Genomic DNA, 18,377 nt, shown 5'->3' with positions numbered 1-18,377 from the left:
CGGCTACCCGCACCTCCTGCTCCCCAGCCTTGGGGTCATCACACCTTCCCAAGGGACTTTCTCACCTCCATTCGTTCCATCCTGTGTCCCTGGCACCCACCATGGACAATCACTCTGGGGCATGACATTTCACATGTCTCCTCTGGCTCCGAGGAAGAGAAAACACTGTCTGCGTCCTTGTCTGGCAGCTCCTGGGTGCAGACACATGACATCTCTTGCCCCGGCACCTGTCAAGTACTGGCCACTCAGCAAATGTTTGTTGGAGAATCAAGGACAAATGAACAGCACCCAGCACAGTAAGAGAGTGGCCTCCATGTGAGAAGCACACCAACTCCTTTTGGTTTACAAAGATGGCTCTTTTCCAAATATCAACAAACTCTATCCTGTCCCCTTGGTTCCTGGCGGCCACCCTTGCAGGAGAAGCTGGGCGTGAGGCTGTGCCATGTGACAGAGGCTGGCAGGGGTGTGGGCATTAGCAGGTGACAGGGCTGTATTCACCCGACTCTGGCAGATCCAGCCTCCCCAGGCCACACTGCAGCCAGTGTAGACGTCAGCCCGGGCAGTGACCCTGTTTCCCACCAGATCTCAGGCCCAGCTCCCCCTGTCTGGGGACACGGCACCCCTGCTCTAACTACTTCTTATGGACCCTGGGTTGGGCACCACCCCGGGTCAGCCCCAGCCTCCTCACCTGACCCTTGGTCCCTGTGCTCACCTACGCTATGCCCCAACAGCTCAAAGTCAGGTTAGGACTCCATCCACCCTCCCCAGTCCCCGGTCCCTAAAGGCCAACCCTGCCACGACCCTCATCCTGACATGAGCCAGGGATGAAGACCAAGGAAATGGAGCCCAGCATACATCAGAGCCTGGGGAGGGGGACCAGGTCCCTGAAACCTGAGGATCCTTTTCCAAATGCTAGTGTGAGTCCTGGGAAGGATCAGTCTACAAAGAGTCTTTTGGGAATTGAGAAAAAGCCATTTATATCAGGAGGGACCATAGCTGTTTCTGAAATAGGCTACCCCACGTTGCTGATTCAGTGATAAAGGCCCTGGTGCAGGCTGTCTTCGGAGGTGTGGAAGCGTGTTGTCTGGGTGACATTTTGTGAGTCTCAGGTCCTCTCTGGGGTCCCTCCCTGCCCTCTGTCACCCTCTTCTTTCTGCCACCTCTCTCTGCCCAGGTAGGTGGGAGCGGGAGGGGTGGGGGCCGGCATCTCCCCATACACGTCAGAGGGCCTCTCTGTGCAGGTCAGTGTGGGCATCAAGTATGCTGACAATATCACTACGAAACACACCACTTACTTTTTCTGGTTTCTGGGCTGGTGGTGGCTCCTTGACGATCTAGGATGTTAAAGAGACATAAACACAGGCTGGAAGGGGCATGGAGGGCTCTGGCTCAGCTATGTAGACAGAAGGGGACCCCACTCGGCAGCAGTAAGGGATCAAAACATGGGCTTTGGGGTGTCAACCTAGGTGCCCAGAGCCTGAGGGTCTGTGGCCAACAGGCTCCACCTCCCTGAGCCTCAGGCTCCTCAGTCATGTTGGGGGAATCGGTATCTCCGTGGAGGGTCAAGGGGGAGACAGGCAGACTAAGGCCCCTGGTCCCTGGTAGAGTTTTCAGCAGCAGCCCTGACATCATAAGAAGACAAGAGAACACTCGCCACACCCCTCCTCCTCTCCCCTTCCCTCCCTCCCCCTGCAGCCCTCCCTGCCTCCCAGCCCTCAGGGGTGACAGTACACCTCCCTCTCCCCGACCCGGCTTTCTCTCCTCACTTCTCGCCCTTGGCAGAAATTTGACCTGCTGGCTTCTATGCTGCTTTGCTTGTCCTTTCTCAGCTCTGCTTGTTCGTCTTCTTCACCCACCTCTGGCCTGTGTCCTTGCAAACCTAGTCGGCCAGCGCCTCTGCCTTCCCTCCCACCCAGGGCCAGTCCCTGTCCTTTATCATTATCAGGGCACCTGCCACACCCTCTGAAGGTGACATTTACCCTCAATGCTCCCCAGCTACCAATACCATACCAGACACCAGATGGTGAGCGCCTGTGGGCAAGGGAGGCGGCTGCTTCATTTCTGCCCCTCTGTGCCCAGCACGGGGCCCTGCACATCCTGGTGACTTAGTGATGACTGATGAAGGAATGACGGAAGGCACCAGAGATGGGCAGGGATCCATGCTGTTTTCAAAGGCGCAGCTGCCCCCGGGGTTAGCATCCTCCCGGCCAGCATCCTTCTCCCTTTGGGCCATCAGTGCCCTTGCAGACCCCTCTTCGTCCCCCAACAGCAGAGACTCTTGGGGCCTTGGTCCACCTGAGTCCTTCAGAAGCCTGACTGCTGTGGGGCAGCCCTGGTCTCAGGAGGTCTGGGGTCCTTGTGTCCCAGGGGCCAGGACAGCCCATAGGCCACCTCCCTGTGAAGGTGAAAGCATGAAGCAGGTGGCCTCCTAGAAGCCCAGGCTGTGTCTATGCCCGGGACAGGAGGACAGTGTCTGTGTCTTGTTTGCTTGTGTGTTGGCCCTGGAGCTGATGGGAACACGCCCGCAGGCAGGATCGTGGGGCAGGCATGGGCATGGTCCCTTGGGGCTTGGCGAGGGCTGGATGCAGGCTGCGTGGGCAGGGGTCACTCACCTTCCTGCGGCACAGCCACCAGATGCACCAGAGCATCAGGGGGAACAGGAGCAGGGCTGGGATGAGGGCATAGAAGTAGAGAGGGTTGACATAGAGGGTGAACTGTGGGGATCGTGATGAGCGAGGCTCCTCGGGAGGCTGCTGGGCATCTAGTGGGGCAGCTGGTGGAGCATTCTTGCCATCTGGTCCCGCTTTCTACAGAAAAAACACACAGCAGAGTCCCGGCATGGACCAGGAGCCTGCTACTTGGATCCCATACCAGCCCACCCTGTCCTCTCAGTCCACATTCTACTTGGTTGCCCCACCTGAGGAGACAGCTTCTAGGAGGTCGGGGCTGGTACCCAGAGAGCCACTGTGGGGCCCTGGGCCACAGACCCCACAGCTGGCCCTGCTCAGAGGCTCTCCCCAGAGCCCTGTCAAGGAAGCCCAGTCCTCCATGCAGTGACAACCCAGCCCTCACTGCCTGCCTAGTATGACATACAGGGGTTTTGTGAGGACCACAAAATGCTACGACACACAGATGGGTGAGGGAGGGGCTTCGGGGCCCCAGAGAGGTGTGGGTGCAAGAGCAGAGGCAGGACATCCTGCTCACCTCCCCGTGCCTCCCTCCCCTACTTCCCCCCTCAGCCACCTCGGGCCAAGCTAACTAAGCATGGTCACAGCTGCTCCCACACTCCTGACCCCTGTGCCGGGGACCCCGACTTGGAGGGCCCAGGGTTCCTAGAGGCCCTGGACCCTGTCCCCTAGTACACAGCGCCCCAGCCTCTCCTGCTCACCCCGGGTGGAATCCAGGATGGAGCCTTGAGCTGCCCACCACAAGGCCAGGGCCAGGGGAGGTGGCAAGGTGGGTACAGGCTGGGCAGAGCCTCAGCACTGTTCCTGGACTCTGCTTAGGGCTCTAATTTGTCTCTTCCATGTGCCTTCAGTGACACTTGGTTCACAGAGAGAGCAAAGGTTTGCAAGGCCTGGACAGTAAGGTGACCCCCAGGTGCTCTTTTTAGTAGCACTCTCAAGGCACTACCCAAGCCTCATGGGGGTTCAGCACCTGTAGGTTGGGCTAAGGGCTCCGAGCTACCTGGGAGATGCTGCTCAGGGGCCTGTCGGCACAAGCTACCTTTTGGGCCTGCCTGGGGTGTTGTGCTCTTCACTTGCCTCCCCAGGGTGCAGGGTGTCAGGACAGCCTTAGATGCTAGAGCCTTACCCTGGTACTCGCACAGTTCCTGCTGGTGATGCTAACATTCTTCCTGATGAAGCTGACACCATGGTTCAGGCTAACTTCAACAAAGACTTCCCTAAAGCACAGAGGGGCAGACAGTGATTACCAGACCAGACAGACAGAGATCTTACACTTGGCTCCAATTGTAGCTTATAATATCTCCTGACTGTAAAGACTTTGAACATCAGGTATTCAGGGCTATCAGAGAGCAGATAGCAGGGGTAAGCGGAGCTCATCCCAAAGTACTACGAGGTCAGCTTCTGCAGTGAAGGCTGACCAGGCAGTGAGGATCCCTGCGTGGGGCCAGATGTCCTCGTGGCCATGAGTGAAGTGACCAGGGGTGGCGGTATGATGTCACCATCCCGACTCCTCTGTGTGTACAGAGTATGTGAATTTAGCTCCAAAAGGCTGCCTGGAGCAAAGGTACCATCCCTGGGGCACATCATCTCCTGCATCCTACGCTCCTCAGCAGAGCCTGGGCCAAAACAGATCGCTGAGCACCTCCCGGGACCACCAACCAGGGCAGGTGTGAAGGATGCCCTCAGTCCTCCTAGAGACAGACATGTGCTGCCCCAGTAGAGGTGGCTTCCTAAATTTTTTACACCTCATGGTGGCAAAAACTGCCCACTTGGCCCCTGGGCTGGGCACTTACTGATCTGGCTTCTCTATCTTTACTCCCGGGCATGTTATTCTGTTATCTTTCACAGACTTGGCTTTTATATCTGAAAGACAATCACATGAGAAGAATGTCAGTGGACTTGTCCACCCATCCGCCCCTCCCCTTCTGCCTGCCCTTGGAAGCAGAGCTACCACTTTGGCAGAAGCAGCTTCTCTTCTCTGCCTTCTTCTGACACCTGCTGTGCACCAGGCACTGTCAGGGCTCTGGCGTTTAGTGGGAACAAGGCACGCAGAGGCCCTGCTCTCAAGGACCTGACATTTGTGGCATTGGAGAGGGAGACAGACAATAAAGTAACAATGAACAAAATACACGCCGGAGTGAAAAGTGCAGTGACATCAATAAGTAAGGGACAGGATAGAGAAGGGAGGGGAAGAGACAACTGCTTAGGAGCAGGTGACCTGTCCTTTCCTTTAGAGACTCAATTTCTCTTTAAGGGAAAGTGAAATATTTATACAGGACATGATGGGATGTCTGGGATTTGCTTCACAATAATCAATGGTGAGAGTATCAGCACAACCAGATTGGCCAGGATTGGTAATTACTGAAAGTAGGGGAAGGCTGCTTCAAGGGCATGATACGATTTTTGCTACTTTTGTGTATTATTGAAAATTCCCATTAAAGATAAGGTCTCTGTGAGGCAGTGTTCCTGGAGCTGAAACCAGATGAGGGGAAAGGCAGGGAAAGGCAGGGAAAGGTCTGGGGAAGATGGTCTGAGCAGTGGGAGCCTGTTCCGAGGCCTGAGGCATAACTAGCTGAACTTGTGGGAAAGAAGTGAGTGAGGAGAGGGGGCGGGGCCTCGTGGGCCCTGGGAAGGGGTTTGGGCTTTATTCTAAGTTCAGTGAGCCTGTCGCATGGCTCGCCAGGTTTGGGTAAGTTTGGACACAGAGGTAGCAGGGCCTGCAGGTGGACTGGATGTGGGATGAGAGCAAAGAGGAGTCAAGCGCGACGTGCCCGTTAGTGAGGAGAGCGTCTGGGCGGGTGGTGGTGACATTTATGGACACAGGGAAGCCTGAGGGGAACAGGGCTTCTGTGTTCGTGCTTGTTCTGTAATTTTATGGGATCTGGGAGGTGGCACTCCGGAGGCTCAGAGAGTCTGTAACTAGTAGCTGTGGAACCTTCTCCTCACCTGAGCCCTATCTCCTTACATCCTTGTAAAAAAAGATGTAAAAAAAGATGGGAAGGCCCAGCTGCTTTGACTGCTGGCTTTCCTACCAGCTTTCTCCCCACCCTGCTCAAACGTCCCCAGGTCCCAGACTTCCCCTGTGAAAGTTAGAATCAATGGTCCCAGAGGGCTGCAGCAGTGCTGACATCGGTGATTCGGGGGGAGAGTCCTTTCACTGGCCTTTTTCATGACACAGGCTTCCCAAGGCCCTAGGAGCTAGGTCACCACTTCCTGGGGTTTGGAACCAGAGTTCTGCAACAGCTGCCCTGTGTGCACAGATGCTGGCCTGCAAAGTTTTGCTGTGTAGGATGAAAACAGGTTCTCTCCTAGACTTGCACCCACAGGGCTGTGATCAGGGGTTAGGGACGAAGTTCTACAGGAGGGGCCATGCCCAGGGCCACACCTCTAGGGACATGTTCCGCAGCATCTCCCTGAAAGTGGAGATAGCTTTAAATGCTCTTCTTTTAAATTTATTCAAAAATAGGCTTGTCATCTGTTTAGAAATATTCTCTAATTTTTACAAGACTGGAGTCTAGGTGTCACTACCTGGACACTTAAACTGCAAAAGCACACAGATCATAATCAAACGAAAGATTTTCCTCTTACATTCCTAATCTGTTAGTGTTTTTAGAGCCTCCTTTTAACTTAGGGGTATTTTGGGGGGGAAATAATATGTCTCATGAAGAAGGCTCTGGGTGACGCTTAATACTTTCCTCAATTCCACTTCAGTTTTAATTCTATCATTCAGGAAAACTGTGGTTTACCAGCTGTATTTGAGATGTTACCGGCACTTATCGGTGGATTTGGAATCGGGGTAACGTCTTATTCTTTACTTTTTTGTACTTCAGGCTTTCTACTGTGTAGCATTGTTAAAATCAACAATCTCTAATAATTTTTATTGCTTTTCTCTTTTTTGCCGTAAGTCAGGGCTATTCCCTTCAGAATGGTTCATTAACATGGAAAGGTTTTTGGATCTAACTCAACTTTCAGATTAGCTGTGAACTTCGGACAGTGTTAGTCCTTTGTTGGGACTGAAAATGAAAAGTAATCGCCGAGTATGGTTAGGGGAAAGGATCTGCATCTGAAGGATAGGATGGTTGGGATTAGTGTGAAAACAATTCCAAAGGGGAGCAACTGACATTCCATAGGCTGTTCACAATCCAGAACAGGGAGAGGGAGGTGATGGCAGGCACCCCACATACTAAGGGCCCAGAAAAGCATGGGTGACTGGAAAGTAGTTTCCAATATTAACGGATTAACTAAATACTTCACTTGCCACATTTAAAAAGCTTTGTCTTAGAATATGAAAACTTTACATACTAGCAACAGACAAAACGTATAGAAACCTTGATCAAAATATTTCTTCTTTATGCTTCTCTATATTTTCTAAACTGTTTTGCCATATGTTTTAATCAGAGGAAAATGTAATTAAAAAGAACCAAATCAATCCTCATCAGTGCATCAGGGCTCCTGGCGATAAATAGCCCTGTATGGCCACTTCCTGTCAGCCTTGACTATGTGCAGTGAGGCGGTCAGCAGAGGTGCCCAGGACTGTGCGATGAGCTCTCCCGTGTGAGATCCTGGTGCTGGTCCAACTCAGAGAGAAACACTCGTGATATCTAGAGTGGGAAAGCAATATAGCCATGGACCACAGGGGAACATCTGAACACATTTCGTGGAGGATAGGTTGAGTCCCACCTTCCTCAAGAACTGTCATCTCAGTGAGGTGAAAGGACCAGACTGGGCAATCACATCACCTATGACTACTTTCCAGCTCTTTCTGAACCAGCTTGTGACCTTGGGCAAGCTCTTGAATTGACTCTGACTCTGGTTTCAGATCTACACAAAGGAATAACAACAGGTTTCTTTGGAGAATTAACTGGGATAGTGCATGTAAGGCACTTAGCACATTAGCAGATGTAGTAGGTGCTCAATAAACATTAGCTCTCCACATAAATGTGTTACTCAGTCCTAATCACTTCTGAAGTATAAACTAACTCCCTGAGGCCATCTACACACTATGTGGTGTGAGAGTGTGGCAACGGCAGAGCCCTGCGCATTCGATGCACCCGTGGAAGAAGGAGAGATGGCCCAGAACTGTGTTGGGGCCGAGGACTCACTCTGGGTTTACCAGATGGCCCTGGAATGAAGTGTGTCACTGAACATAATATAATCATATTAAGTCAATGCATCAGGGGAGGGTTGAGAAGGAAGGGAAAGTCCCACTGTCCCCAGGCACTCTTTGTGGGAGATCAGGCCCACCTCAGCACTGAGGACACATCTGCTTCCCCAACTGTGTGCTTCCTCAGGCCTCTCACCCTTCCTGGAAGGACACCTGGTGCCTATTTCCAAACAGTAGCTTTACATATGTGATAGGGCTTAGTTAGTACACCTACCATACTGGCCCCATTTCACAGTACAGATAATAGAGGCTGAGAGCAGAACACTCATTAGGTCAAGATCACACATGAAATGTGGGCCAGAGCCAGGATTCCGGGGCTCAGGCCTGGCAGTTGGCATCCTCTCTCAATCCCAGGTGACCACACGGCCCTGGGAGAGCTCAGTGCACCTGGCCCAGACTCAGGGCCCTGGGGCCGCCTCCACTTCCCACCAGCAGACTCGTGAGATTCAGGTCCTTGTCTCTCAAGGGAAGTGAGGGCCGAGGAATGTGTGGGGGGAGTGTAGCAGTGAGGACAGACCCAGCACCCCCAACCCAGCTTTGAGAGGTGCACTCCCCAACCAAAGACGCTCTTGATGTGCTGGGGACTGATCACTTCCTGGCCTGAGATGAAGGGAGCAGTGGCCAGGCTTCCCAGCCAGGTCCTTCCTTCCATTGTCCATGCTGTCTCTGTCCTCACAGTGTCCACAGTGAGTAGTGAGCAAGGGCTTCGACGGCCTAGCCGGCTCAGGGAATGCAGTGTGGTGTGGGAAGCGTGTCACTTGGTGGCACCAAGGGGGTTACTCACCAAACAACCGCGTGTCGCCGAAGTTAAATCTACAAATAACTTCATCCTTCTTCTTTGCATTATTAAATCCTTTTCCAGAAATCATCAATGCATTTTCATCTGCAAGGGCAACACCCAAAGGTCTGTATTAGGAGGGGCTGAGTGCTGTCTTCCCTCTGATTTTGCAGTTATGACAGGCCACTCCATAACTGAATTACCAGGGACTCTGATGAGGAAGCATATGCGTCTGAACCAATATCTGTGTGCACACTGGGCCTCACCAGGTATCACAGAGGGTACAACTTTGATGGATGGGCCTTGAGCAATCGGGGGCTTCTCACCACTGCCCCTGACCCATCCAACTCATTAAAGGCACCCAGTCTCATACCGTCCACAGGGGCAAACCCAGCCATAGGTTTCTGACTCTGAAGCCAAGGTCTTCCCTGAAAGGCACAGGCAGTGCTGTCCACCAGGCCCTCTCTTACACAAATGCCAGGAACCCAGACAACGCAGGCTGAACACAGTCCTGACCCTTGTCTGAGCTGAGCACACAAGCCTGGGTGTCTGGGGGGCTTTCTGACACTAGGGGGTCTGCTCCTCCTCCGTGTCTCTCTCTCTGCCTATGGCAGGCTGGAGACCCCAGGAGCAAGGCCAGGACCTGGGCGAGGCAAGGAGGAGGCGAGGACCGAGCCCCGGAGAACCCCCCATGGCAGGCGACGTCCTGCCTCAGCTGTGGGTCTGAAGTCCGCAGTGACTGCTCTGCCCCGCCCCCTTCCTGCCCCTGCACGTGCCTCACACAGACCCCCACGCCCCCCACAGAGATTCGCCAAGCACCTCCTTCTGTCGGGGTGGGAGACACTGATAGGCAGTTCTGGGCCATAGGGGCTCCCCAGGCTTCTGGGTGCCCACTGGTGCTTCCTGACAACTGAAACAAATACTAGGGCATCCAGAGAGGGCAGCTAGAGTGCCTGACTTCTGGGGAGCTGGCCAGGATAAAGGCAGGTCTTCCTGCTGCTAGCCCAAGGTCCAACTCTGTCTCCTGGTCAAGGTCAATTAATTACTCGAGGTCAGTTAACTCTGAGGGACATGCCTCAGAAATGCCAGCACAACCTTGGACCTGGCAGTCCTGATTCCACCTGCTTCAATTCTTCATGCAGTTCCCATCAGATCAAGGCTAAGTTTGCAAATTCTCTGCTTTGAGGCAATTAGATTCTTGGACTGTAGGCTGAAGCTGGCCTGCTAATATGTTTTGATAGGCTTTTGGAAGCAGAAAGCTCCCATAGAGGACCTGGCAGTCCCGGCCTCATGGTGAAGTTTGGACCCAGCTTCCTCTTCCACGTAGCTGACAGGAGGGAGGGCGGCAGACAAGGGCAGGGCCATCTGATAGGCCAGCGCACAGCCCGTGCCGCATCCTCAGGAGCAGCGCACGCTGCCCTCCGCCTGGAAACCCTCCTTCCTCCTTGTGTCTCCTGCTGCCTTCAGCCCTGCTCGGGTGCTGCTTCACCTCTACAGCAGAGCCCCCGGTGCCCCAGGCAGTGCCGCTCCCAAAGGGGGGCTTCTGAACTCTGGCAAGTCTCCAAAGTGGAAGGCAGGGTCATGGTTTCAATATCAGCAAAAGAGACTTCCAGGTCAAGGATTTTTGCTTTGTCCAGAAAGCTGCTCCTTTTGCTTCCCAAACCCCTCCCCCTGCACCCCAATTCCTCCAACAGTATCAACCACAGGAAGAAAAGGAAGTCACAGGAAGGTGTATAATAGGCTTGCAGGGCTGCATGTCCCATGTACAGTCCACTGCCCATCAGCTCTCAGGCAGCAGACGGACGAACAGTCCCGGGAAGGGAGATGGATCCTTTCTGGAACAGAGAGCTTTCTCTCTGGAAGAATAGTTGTACACCAGGCCAGCCGTAGGCTCCAGAGGGTGGAGCTGGGAAGTCAGGCGTCTCCCTGAGAAGGCTGGTGGAGCTGGGCATGAAAAGGACATCTAGCCTGCCTGTGACTGACACAGATGCACAGGTGGACATGACCTGACTTGGGGCGGGCAGGTCTGGGAGCACCACATGCTGCTTGGGACTGTCACTTTGAGAGAAACTGGACACTGACCAACTGTGACCTGGGTGTCCCCTTAAGACAGCAGGTCTACTTCTGGTCTTGACCCCAGGGAATTCCTTTCCCAAGCTCGCAGAGGTAAGCATCAGGACAGTGCTACAGTATGACATCTAGTATCGACCTATTAGGAACAATCTGAATATTGATCAAGGGAGGCCCATGAAATAAATTGTTCCATCCATGCAATGGAATACTATGTAGATGGCTGGAAAGTACTATGTACTGCATGATCCCATTAATGTAAAAATATCCTTGTAAAGTATACTGAGGTAGGTCTTTACATATAAAAGCTGAACTATTTGTGGTTGTTCTCTCTGGAGAGAGTAGGATGGGACAAGGGGGGACCTTATCACGCTGGGGGAGAGCCTGGACCCGGGCTGGTTGCAGGAATGTCCCCGTCTGCGCAGTGTGTCCTGCCTTCATCCTGCGGGTCCTCCTGCCCCGCACAGCCTGCCCACCCCACACCCCCAGAGGGTCTCTGGCCATGACGCAGAGCTGGATGCCGGACCTCAGAGGGAAGCCCTGCTCTGCACTGTGTCCTCCTCTGGCCACACTGCTGGGCCCCACCTGCTGGGCTTCCTGCAGACACTCACTCTGGCCCAGTCACATACAGGAAAAGGAGTGACCAGGTGCCGCCTCCAGCCTGCCTCTGGGGTCCAAGCCCCGGGCCAACCCAGCAACACACAGGAGGGATGAATCCCCAAACCACGGTGCCGAGGGTCCCAGGCCAGGCCCCGCGCTCATCCCCTGTGAGTCCCTGAGGAGAGGTTCTAAAGCAGCAAACTAGCCTGTGGAGGAAGAAATCAGGGAGTAGCTGCCTCCAGGCGGTGGGGCAGGGTTTGCCTGGGAAGGGAGCTGAGGGGACTTTCTGGGGGCAAATGTAATGTTCTGGGTCCTCATAGGGTTGGGGATTACACAGGTGTGTGCATTTGTCAGAACTCGTCAAATGATAAACTTGTTTGTTGCATTTCAAAAAGAGAAATCTTAACAAATCTTGTTTCCCAGATAAAGAAATGTGGTGCAGTAGCCTGATGACTGTAAGTTATTTTGAAATGCATCAAGATATAAGATGGGGACTTCCCTGGTGGTGCAGTGGTTAGGAATCTGCCTGCTAGTGCAGGAGACAAGGGTTCGAACCCTAGTCCGGGAAGATCCCACGTGCTGTGGAGCAACTAAGCCCGTGCACCACAACTACTGAGCCTGAGCTCTAGAGCCCGCAAGCCACAACTACTGAGCCCGCATGCCAAAACTACTGAGCTTGTGAGCCTAAAGCCCGTGCTCCAAAACGAGAGAAGCCATGGCAATGAGAAGCCCGCGCACCCCAACGAGGAGTGGCCCCTGCTCGCCACAACTAGAGACATCCCACAGCAATGGAGACCCAATGCAGCCAAAAAAAAAAAAAAGAAATAAGAAATAAGATGAATTGATGAAAACAGAGAGTCAAGAAAGAGAGATGAGTTAGATAAATAAATGATAAAGGAAATACGGTCAGGTATTAATTGCAGATCCAGGTAGTGGAGAGCGGGATATCCATTGTACGTTCATTTCCACTCTGCTATAGGTTTGAAATGTTCCGTAATAAAAAGCTGGAATAAAAACAATGAATTGAATGATAAAAATAAAAAAACAAAGCTGTGGGAACAGTCAAGCAGAAGTCATGGTTCATACTGGGTGACAAGTGCCTGACAAGAGACAGGAATAGAGCAAGGGCTGTGAGAAGCCAGAGGGACCAGTTGAGTAGGAAAGGCTTCGGAATTGAGATGCCCTGAGAATAAGACCTAAAAGGATGGTGGGCTGGACCCTGTAAAGCTGAGGAAGGTTTTTCAGGGAGCCCAGTCCCCCAGCCCCCAGCCTCTGCAGCAGGTGGGCTTAGAGCAGAGGCTGGAGCTTGGAGGGTCTGGTTGTCTGGCTTGGGGGCCTCAGCCTCCATGGTCAGGCTGGGGTAGGGAAGTGGCCTTCTCTGCCCCTCAGGCCCTGTGCAGAGGATGGGCTGGAGCACAGGCCTGGAGGCAGGGAGGCCAGCAGAGGCCTCTGCCTAGTCCTGGAGGGAGGCCGAGAGGCTGAAGAGGCCACGTGCCTTATGCTCCCCACTCCCGGCTTCCTCACACCTGGTCGACTTATTCAGAACGATAGCCTGATGAACAGCTTCTTCTACTTTATTTGGGGTCCAGGTTCCTGCCTTGAGCTTTCCCTCCAAGTGACAGTCATGCTGTGTGGCAGCTTTTGACAAAATGACAGCAGTTGTAAAGGTCAGAGCAGCAGTGCTGGGTCATGCCTGCAGAGGGTGTGCGGTGGGCACCTGTCACCTCAGCTGGGCCACCATAGGGCATGAATGACAATGGGCATCTTCCTCTATGGTTTCACAGGCCTGTGTATGTCTCAGGGACATAATCAGAGAATTGAAGCTGTCAGGCTACTGCACGGGTGGCACGTGACACCAGAGAAGCCCTGGTTTCGTGTCTGGGGGCAGCAGAGCTCAGATATGAACATTGCTGTGTCTGACCCCATGGCCTACTGTGCTGTAGCCTTGCAGTTCAGAGCATAGTGGCCAGGCCCAGCTTCCTGGGTCTGCGTCCAGCTGCATCCAGCTGTGTGCTGTTACCAGTGGGAGCGTGTGCTTATCCACCCACCTCAGCTCCACAAATCCCAGTGATGTGGACTCACGAACCGGCACACACAGAGGTCACTGAGAGAGAGGGCTTCTTCCAGAAAATCAACTGCACAGGATCCTCCACACAGCGATGCAGGGACCCTCCCAGGGGAGAGAAGGCAACCTTGTCAAGTTCCAGATCTCAGGGAGAGGTTGACCCTGTTGAACCACTGGGTGTAGTGACAGCTGTGAGTATTTGTTGGATGCCTTTGTCAGTCTGTGTTGCTAGTACGATGCTGACCGTGAACTATGTCCAATTCTTTTCTTCATCCACTGAAATAATCATATTTTTCTTCCCCATTTTGCTCATAAGAAAATCACATTGATATTTCATACACTGAATCAGGCTTGCATTTCAGAGGTGAGCCGTAATTATTCTTGATGTATTGTCCTTTTTTTACGTTGTTGGATACTATTTGGTAGTGATTTGTTGAGGTTTTTTAAAATAAAGTTTTTCTTATTACTTAATTAAACTTTTGGTTTTGAGTTTAAAAAATATGTACACTAAACTTATCATTTTGCAATATTTTTGTGTCATTTTATGGCATACATCAAACTTATACAGAACTGTATGTCAATTACATCTCAGTAACACTGGAAGAAAGAAGTAATTATACAAATACACACACACGCACCCCCAACACTTAGCATACACACCTCACATAAACATTCCCTTATATGCCCAATGTAGTGCTATGCCCACAATTTCCATACAATCACCCCACACACTCAGACACCACACTCACACACACCATACACACTACACGCACACCACACACATAGTGAAATCATGTGCTCACAGCACACCCACAACGCACACTGGGCACATTCACAACTCACACAAACACACACCCCTGTGTTTAAAACAGCACTCCAGCTCTTACCTCCTGTACAGACACTGGAAGGCTCCACAGCTGTAATTTCAATACAGGACTTAGCTCCGAGCTAGAATAGGGAGATGAGGGGCAGGGGCTTGAATGCGGGGGCTTGGCGAGAAGCTACCCGTTCCCACTTTTCACGTCCAGCCCTCACTCACTGGCTCAATGATGTATTTAAGAGCCTTGAAGCCTTGGTCCACTCCAAAGACGTGATGCGGGCTGTCTGCAATGTCCAATAACTACAGCAGAGAGGAGATGGTTGGCACACAGTCAGGGGTTGAGGACGCGGCAGGTCCCATCCCAGGAGACAGGCTCTTGTCGCCTGCCATGCAGGACTCCAAGGCCACACGCTGGCATCTGCTAGCAGCCCACCCTTAGGGAGTGGAAAGCTCCTCCATCCACACCCCTGGTGGGCAGGTTTACCCAACACTTGATATTCATCTGCAGTGGCTACCTGGTGTCCAGACACTTGGTGTGGGTGGAGGGCCATCCTCTCGGAGACCCTGGGACAGCTGCCTTTGAGAGATTTCCCCAACAGGGCTCAAGAGTGGCACTGGTTACCTGTTCTGAATTACCTGGTCTCTCTGATAGTCTTTTACACCCACACAGTATACTGTTGCTCCCATTTTCCGAGCCCTGTCAGCCTAAGAGGAAAAAAGCGTTGAGTACAATTCACAAAACAGGCGGAGCACAAAGCTGGTAATGATGGTCTGGACTTACTTCTTCCTTAGTCATTTCAAACGGCGCTTCCTCCAGGGTTCCATCGGTCAAGGAGATAATCATAGAGGGAAACTTGTTTTCTGCAGAAGAAGCAGGGAGTGGCCTGGTCAGCAAGACACCTGGAGTGACCTGCCTCAGGCTGCCAGGCCCACAGCACTGCTCCCACACATCCTCCTCCTGCGGAGACGCCACCCTGACCTGAGTACCCACCACCTAGAGCACCTGGAGGGAGAAGGGGTCTCAGCCCAGAACCCACTTGACAGATGAGGAGCCTGAGACCGGATCAGAGCCCTTCCTAGCGGACCTTCACTATGGGCAGGTGGCACAGCCTTTGCCCTGAAAGGCAACTGCAGCTCCTTCACTGGACGAGGACAAGCCTCTCAGGTGAGCACAGGGAGGAGCAGCTGACCGACTGCACAAGACATCCCCGTGGGTCCGGGGGGCAGTGGGCTCTGTCTTGGGCAGCGCCGGCAGGCACTCCTGCTGGCTCTGTGGGTCCTGCTATTCAGAACTCGAGGTCAAGGTGCTTGGACAGCAGCCCCCGCCCAGCTCCCTGCCTTTCCCCAGCAGCCCATGCATCCTTCCTGACAAGGGCTGCAACCCTACAGTCTCGAAGCAGCTGGTCTGGGCCAAGTACAGCCATTTCCACAGTCGGAGACACAGTCAAAGGATGAGAGTCAACCAGAGGAAAGAGGCTCAAGGGAAAGGAGGAAGAGCCAGAGCTGTGGTGGACAAAGTGTGGGCAGCCAGGGGGACACCAAGGTCTCTGTTCCGTAAACTGAACCCCGTCTGCTTGCCGTCCCCGGAAATTCTCTTTTCTTTTTCATGCAGCCGAACCATAGGTCAAGCACTTGATATGTAGTAAGAACCAGGAATGTAATGCATGATCCCATGTGGTTCTCAGAAGCATCCCTGGGGGTGGTTTTCCTCCTCACTGTGCAGGGGAGGAACCTGCAGCCGAGAGAGGACAAGGGACTCGCTCCAAGGTCAGTGCTAGGAATTGGACGACGGGGGTCTGCACCAGCCCTCGCTGAGCCCCGCGCCTGGCCCTGTCCCACCTGAGCACAGTGACGTCAGCAGGCAGCTTACCTCCTGAGTTAGCTTGTTGAATCTGCTCATTTGCCTGCAACAAAATGAAGGAAATTGGTGGAGGGCAATGAGATGACCCCAAAATACTCTAAGAACTTGATAAAGCAGAAGAAAGTCTCAGAGCTGTAGGATCCATACCTTTTTAAATCCTTCCTGCATGTGTTTGGTTCCTGTAGGTACTATATTCTGAAGTCTGCTAAGACCAACACGAATTTCATTTCTGAAAAAAAACAGTAAAGGGGGTTGAGGAGGAATGAGGGTTGACTGTTACAAAACAGACCACTTGTCCTGGTGCCATTCTGCCCTGAGGAGACCTGCCTGGACCAGAGAGGACACAAGTGGCCCTGTGGTGACCTCTCTGCCTATGTCTTTGACACTGACAGGCCTTGGTCAACGCTTCTCTGTCCCCCATTCAGCGGGTGTGGGGGATGCTGCTTTGCTGGTCCCATGGGTAGGGCCTGGCTTTCAATGTGCTCATCCCTGTCTCAGGCATGCAGACCTCAGGGGACTCAGCAAGGGCCCTGCCTTGACCGTCCGTGGTGAGGTGGGAGCACCCATGGATACGCACCTGTGAATTCAGCACCCCCAGTGTGACTGGCGGTACTGCGGGCACCTAAGGGGTCCCTGGTGAGGGCACACCACCTTCCAACAGGCAAGGCTGAGTGTTGAAAGGTCACTGTGCTGATACCCCTGCCCTGTCCCCTCCTCCCCTACCACAGACCCCTGAGGTGGACTTGGACCCTCCAAGCCACTTCCCCCTCTGGATCCGTACTAAAGCATGTAGTCAAGCTGCTGCATTAGAGTGTAGGGCTCCTGGGCTTCATGTGCTCCTGAAGAAATAGACCGTAAGCTGGAAAAGAGGCCTGAGGCCTGTCCATGCAGGCGGAAGGGCAGTGACCCCAGGCTGCCATGGGGATGGGCTGTCGGCCTCTGTTAAAGCAGATAGCAGGGGATGGGACTGGGACACACCAGTGGTGGGGCTTAGGTTCCGGCTAATGCAGTGTGATGGGCTGAGCTGTCACAGCAAGTCTAAGGAGAACGTGGTCCCTGAAGTCTGGCTCTTGCCTTGCGCAGAAGGGATTCTGCCGTGAGGTGCGATCTGAGAGCCCCAGGTCCTGCCCTGCCTGACCCAGCCCAGTAGCTGAGGAGGCTGTGACCCAGGTCCAGTGGAGGCCACACCAGGCCCTGCCCACCCCAGCACAAACACCCTCCCCTCTTCCTGACACTTTTGGGAAGATTTCTGTTTTGTTGACAGCACCCCCAAATATGCTGGAGCTCTCATCTCTCCACAGCCTTCGGTCCAGGACTGAGCTTGGCCAGGCTTCACTCCTGCCTGAGCGGGCCTTTTTCTTGGGCAGCCCCCCCACCCCATTCTTACTCCCAGCTCTGTGCACTAGGCTGCTTATGCCCTCATCAGGCCCTTTGCTTCTTAAGATTCCACCCCAGTTTTCACTCCCCTGAGTCCACTCCCACTTCTGACACCTTCCCTTGAGGAAGACTTCGTCACCTCCTCTTCCAGAGAGGACCCCGGAGACCCTCAAGAGCCTCCCCATAGCTCCCTTGGTTCAGGCTCTGAACCCCTGCCTTGGAGGAGGCAGTGGTCCTCCTGTCCCCCACGGGCAGCTCCTCCCCCAGAGGCCCCCGCCCAGCCCCCGCCTCTCTTTCTGCTACCTGCCTGACAGCCCCCCACTGACTTGCTGTCTTCCACCTCAAGCCCACTCAGGTCTCTCCCTCTGAAATGCAGAAGACAGGGACACACAGAACCACGCCTTCCCTTAGCTCACCTAACAGGAAGCACAGCCCCTGCTTCTCCTGGGAGCCAGGCATGGGGAGTGCTGCGTCCACACACTGGCACCAGCACACTCCCTGGGTTCCGATCATGTGCATCATAAGCATCGGAACCTCCCGGCTACTCAGGAGCTCCATAGCTTCCCACCTCCAGGGCCTTGGGCACATCGCTGGGCCCTCCTAACAGCCCACCTAGGATGCTGGTGTGTCATGCTTCCCTCCTGCACCCCAGCCCACACTCATGGGCTCCCTTGTCTCAGACCCACCAAGGGACCAAGCTCCCCTCCACTGAAGTGCCAGCACTTCAGCACTGCCCACCCCTGCCTCCTGGCTCTGCCTGTGCCTCCCCTCTTCCCCCACTGGCCCAGAGCAGAGAGTGACACACAGAGCAGGTGCCCAATACAGACCAGTGTTCACAAAGGGCCCACACGTCTGCTCCACCAGGTCCCGGGTGTCCTTGCAGTGAGCCAGTTCTCAGAAAAGGGAAGAGCGCTGAGAGGACGCAGGACAGGCAGAGGGCGGGGCTTAGAGGGGG

Source organism: Hyperoodon ampullatus (assembly GCF_949752795.1).
Source record: "Hyperoodon ampullatus genome assembly, chromosome: 1".
NCBI classification, from domain to species: Eukaryota; Metazoa; Chordata; class Mammalia; order Artiodactyla; family Ziphiidae; genus Hyperoodon; species Hyperoodon ampullatus.
Note: the sequence above shows the minus strand (reverse complement) of the source record.